The following is a 5,000-nucleotide window of genomic DNA, read 5'->3' as shown; positions in this document are numbered from 1 at the left end:
GCGAGGGCTGCCCCAAAAAGTGGGCTATTTAAAGATCAGCCTCCGTAAAAGCCAGCATATTATATAAATAGTGAAGAAAAGGCAAAAGCTTACAGCACCTGGTATTCCCAGGCGGTCTCCCACCCAAGTACTAACCAGGCCCGACGCTGCTTAGCTTCCGAGATCAGACGAGATCAGGCGCTCTCAGCGCGGTATGGCCATAAGCGAGGACTGCTCCAAAAAGTGGGCTATTTAAAGATCAGCCTCCGTAAAAGCCAGCATATTATATAAATAGTGAAGAAAAGGCAAAAGCTTACAGCACCTGGTATTCCCAGGCGGTCTTGCATAAAAGTGTAACAATCGGCCTTATCAGCCGAGTTACAAGACTAAAATGGGGTCAGATTTAACTGTGAGAGATGACTAGTGGTTAAAAGAATGAGACATAAAAGAAAATTGGTTTAAATAGATTTGGTGTATTTACAAGGTTCACATAAAAGACTTTAAAACAACACGATAAAACTAGGTAAACTCTGTTAAAAGAATACAGTTCATTTGTCCATACCCTAAAAACAGGTAAACTCTGTTAAAAGAATACAGTTCATTTGTCCATACCCTAAAAACAGTCCAAGAACCCCAGTGTGTTGATAAGTCCAATGTGAGTGTCCACCAGTGTATATACAATCCACAGAAAGTGTAATCCAAAGTTTGCAGGTGGTGAATGGATAGGTGAGCTCTAAAATTAGCAACTCCTCAATCCAACAGTTTGGTGACTGTCCTTTGTTTGTCATGCTGCTCTCTTATACAGTTGTACTTCCTGCTTCCTGTCATGTGCCTAGTCACATGACAGGCCAACCATCCATTTATTAAAGACACATACACTTAAAATGTTAAGAGTAATAAAATGGCCTAAAAAACATGTAAAACACTTAAAACTCTATAATACATGTAAATGATTGTAATAAATAGAGCGGTAAAACACGTCTTTCTAAAAGCCAGCATATTATATAAATAGTGAAGAAAAGGCAAAAGCTTACAGCACCTGGTATTCCCAGGCGGTCTACCATCCAAGTACTAACCAGGCCCGACGCTGCTTAGCTTCCGAGATCAGACGAGATCGGGCGCTCTCAGCGCGGTATGGCCATAAGCGAGGGCTGCTCCAAAAAGTGGGCTATTTAAAGATCAGCCTCTGTAAAAGCCAGCATATTATATAAATAGTGAAGAAAAGGCAAAAGCTTACAGCACCTGGTATTCCCAGGCGGTCTCCCATCCAAGTACTAACCAGGCCCGACGCTGCTTAGCTTCCGAGATCAGACGAGATCGGGCGCTCTCAGCGCGGTATGGCCATAAGCGAGGGCTGCCCCAAAAAGTGGGCTATTTAAAGATCAGCCTCCGTAAAAGCCAGCATATTATATAAATAGTGAAGAAAAGGCAAAAGCTTACAGCACCTGGTATTCCCAGGCGGTCTCCCACCCAAGTACTAACCAGGCCCGACGCTGCTTAGCTTCCGAGATCAGACGAGATCAGGCGCTCTCAGCGCGGTATGGCCATAAGCGAGGACTGCTCCAAAAAGTGGGCTATTTAAAGATCAGCCTCCGTAAAAGCCAGCATATTATATAAATAGTGAAGAAAAGGCAAAAGCTTACAGCACCTGGTATTCCCAGGCGGTCTCGCATAAAAGTGTAACAATCGGCCTTATCAGCCGAGTTACAAGACTAAAATGGGGTCAGATTTAACTGTGAGAGATGACTAGTGGTTAAAAGAATGAGACATAAAAGAAAATTGGTTTAAATAGATTTGGTGTATTTACAAGGTTCACATAAAAGACTTTAACCCCCTGGGGACGAAAAACGCCCTGGGGCGTTTTGAGGCAGTTTCCCAAAAGGAACTTTAATTACTTTGTCATTTCTGATTGCACAGATAAAAGCAGTACATCAATCGAATCTGTAAAGGGTCTACTTTTATTTGTATATACTCACAAAATCAAAAAACATTGTGATTTTGCAAAATAAAGAAAACAAAAAGGGTGTGCTGTCTGCCGCGTTGATCTCCGTGATCTTCATTCAGAAACGCGTCAGTAAAATATACTATAACTCAGCCAATACACAACACAGAGACATGAGCAATATGTCTAGACAAAGCTTGATATGTATACTTTTAAACGAAGTAAGTTTTACCGAAAACAAATATCCTGTGATAAAATAATCAATATGAAACCAACACGATGTCCAGTCTCTCCGGTCTGCTTCATTATTTTATAATTAGATCACGCCCATGAGCTGTTCCCTATTCATATTCAAATCGTCCACGTGAGGGCGCCGCGCCAAAAGTAGATGCCCAAATCACGGTAAACAAAGGAGAAACTTCGTTCAAGTTAGTCATTTCTGGAAGAAGACTCTGTCAGGAATAAAACGTACTTCAGAAGACATGAGTAAGTTTTTTTCTCTCTTATTAGCCTACTTGTTAGTTATTACTGTGACAGAATGTGCAAACATTTTACCAGTTAAGACTTTTTGCCAACTATAATTCCTGACTACAGCAAGTGAAACATTATAAAGTACGTTTCATTTCACTGCATCTAAATGACTCACGATGCCAGTATGTTTTTAATAGTCTGTTCAATAAAGAATGATGCAATATAAAGGTTATAGTGTTCACATTTAAGCTTAACAGTTATAATATAGCCTAGTTTCTTTGTATTCTATAATACACACAAAGCATGCTTATGTTTGACTATAAGATCATAATTATTTATTTAGTTATTAATGTATCTTACAACAGTAGGATGTAATATGAGGGTTTACACTTAGTGTATGTTTTGACAATATGTATTAATACTGTGTTCTCGAATGGATGTTTAACACGATGAACAATTTTTATTAGTTTCTCAGATATAAAATGTCCTTTTTACGTTTGTACAAAATGCGTGGGTCTATGACTACAAAATCATAATATATATATATATAAATAAATAGTATGATGCTGCTGAAATTAACATGCTCAAATATGTTTTGTTTTGTTGTTTTTAGTGATTGGAAACCTGCTCAACACATGAATCCTGCTGACATTTACTTGAGTCTCCTCAAACTGTTTTCCTGAGAGCACTGTACCATCTTCAGATGTTAAAGAAGTTCACAAGTGAATCTCAAGTTATTTTTCTTGATAAATAAATCTATTCAAAATAAGCTACAAACATATTTTGTCCTTATATTCCTCCTTCATTCATTACTTTGTTCCTCTCAGTCATCTGACTGAATAACTAATTATGCGGCTCATTATGCAGGTCTTTGTCTTCTCAGGTGTGAATCCCAGCATTATTCATGATCATTCACGCCTTCTCGAATACAGCCATTCTAAACAAAAAGTGTCTTCAAAAATTTAAATCAATATACTGTTTTGTGTAAACAAGTGAACGAGATGATTTTCACATCATTTGATAGAAAAAACTCTAGCCTAACACATCCTGTTCTCAAAGTCTTGTGAACAAATATTCTGTATGTGTTTCATGACTTTATTTCAGTGACTTCAAAAATTTTGTTTTTCACTAAGCACGCATAAACGTTGTTTTCTCAAAAACACAAACATGTACATTCATGTTGCTTACATATTATTGTAGCCCTAATTGTGCTGATTACAATATAATCAGATTTGGGCCATTCATATGTTTTTAAGATACTGAAAAAAGCACAAATGTCAGGGCATGTCAAAACTTCTTCAGGGCCCAAAAACACCCTCAGTCCCCATAGGGTTAAAACAACACGATAAAACTAGGTAAACTCTGTTAAAAGAATACAGTTCATTTGTCCATACCCTAAAAACAGGTAAACTCTGTTAAAAGAATACAGTTCATTTGTCCATACCCTAAAAACAGTCCAAGAACCCCAGTGTGTTGATAAGTCCAATGTGAGTGTCCACCAGTGTATATACAATCCACAGAAAGTGTAATCCAAAGTTTGCAGGTGGTGAATGGAAAGGTGAGCTCTAAAATTAGCAACTCCTCAATCCAACAGTTTGGTGACTGTCCTTTGTTTGTCATGCTGCTCTCTTATACAGTTGTACTTCCTGCTTCCTGTCATGTGCCTAGTCACATAACAGGCCAACCATCCATTTATTAAAGACACATACACTTAAAATGTTAAGAGTAATAAAATGGCCTAAAAAACATGTAAAACACTTAAAACTCTATAATACATGTAAATGATTGTAATAAATAGAGCGGTAAAACACGTCTTTCTAAAAGCCAGCATATTATATAAATAGTGAAGAAAAGGCAAAAGCTTACAGCACCTGGTATTCCCAGGCGGTCTCCCATCCAAGTACTAACCAGGCCCGACGCTGCTTAGCTTCCGAGATCAGACGAGATCGGGCGCTCTCAGCGCGGTATGGCCATAAGCGAGGGCTGCTCCAAAAAGTGGGCTATTTAAAGATCAGCCTCCGTAAAAGCCAGCATATTATATAAATAGTGAAGAAAAGGCAAAAGCTTACAGCACCTGGTATTCCCAGGCGGTCTCCCATAAAAGTGTAACAATCGGCCTTATCAGCCGAGTTACAAGACTAAAATGGGGTCAGATTTAACTGTGAGAGATGACTAGTGGTTAAAAGAATGAGACATAAATGAAAATTGGTTTAAATAGATTTGGTGTATTTACAAGGTTCACATAAAAGACTTTAAAACAACACGATAAAACTAGGTAAACTCTGTTAAAAGAATACAGTTCATTTGTCCATACCCTAAAAACAGGTAAACTCTGTTAAAAGAATACAGTTCATTTGTCCATACCCTAAAAACAGTCCAAGAACCCCAGTGTGTTGATAAGTCCAATGTGAGTGTCCACCAGTGTATATACAATCCACAGAAAGTGTAATCCAAAGTTTGCAGGTGGTGAATGGAAAGGTGAGCTCTAAAATTAGCAACTCCTCAATCCAACAGTTTGGTGACTGTCCTTTGTTTGTCATGCTGCTCTCTTATACAGTTGTACTTCCTGCTTCCTGTCATGTGTCTAGTCACATGACAGGCCAACCAT

At 38.4% G+C, this 5,000-nt stretch overlaps 6 non-coding genes across 6 annotated transcripts in view; all 6 read right to left on the bottom strand.

The window, feature by feature from the left end:
- The window catches only part of LOC141313528 (5S ribosomal RNA), a 119-nt gene extending 117 nt beyond the window's left edge, over positions 1–2 (bottom strand). The window contains exon 1 of the ribosomal RNA XR_012349601.1: positions 1–2. This exon is cut by the window's left edge and continues 117 nt beyond it. This is a non-coding gene — a ribosomal RNA (5S ribosomal RNA).
- An 84-nt stretch (positions 3–86) lies between these two features.
- On the bottom strand, positions 87–205 carry LOC141313684 (5S ribosomal RNA). Its single transcript, XR_012349756.1, has one exon. It is a non-coding gene; the product is annotated as a 5S ribosomal RNA (ribosomal RNA).
- Positions 206–1,006: 801 nt separating this feature from the next.
- On the bottom strand, positions 1,007–1,125 carry LOC141313655 (5S ribosomal RNA). Its single transcript, XR_012349726.1, has one exon. It is a non-coding gene; the product is annotated as a 5S ribosomal RNA (ribosomal RNA).
- Positions 1,126–1,209: 84 nt separating this feature from the next.
- On the bottom strand, positions 1,210–1,328 carry LOC141313527 (5S ribosomal RNA). The gene has a single exon (XR_012349600.1). It is a non-coding gene; the product is annotated as a 5S ribosomal RNA (ribosomal RNA).
- An 84-nt stretch (positions 1,329–1,412) lies between these two features.
- On the bottom strand, positions 1,413–1,531 carry LOC141313683 (5S ribosomal RNA). The gene has a single exon (XR_012349755.1). It is a non-coding gene; the product is annotated as a 5S ribosomal RNA (ribosomal RNA).
- Positions 1,532–4,251: 2,720 nt separating this feature from the next.
- On the bottom strand, positions 4,252–4,370 carry LOC141313526 (5S ribosomal RNA). The gene has a single exon (XR_012349598.1). It is a non-coding gene; the product is annotated as a 5S ribosomal RNA (ribosomal RNA).
- Between the last annotated feature and the right edge of the window lie 630 nt (positions 4,371–5,000).

Source organism: Garra rufa, unplaced genomic scaffold (assembly GCF_049309525.1).
Source record: "Garra rufa unplaced genomic scaffold, GarRuf1.0 hap1_unplaced_007, whole genome shotgun sequence".
NCBI lineage: Eukaryota > Metazoa > Chordata > Actinopteri > Cypriniformes > Cyprinidae > Garra > Garra rufa.
The sequence above is the reverse complement of the archived record's forward strand: the minus strand, read 5'-3'. Positions and strand labels throughout refer to the sequence as shown.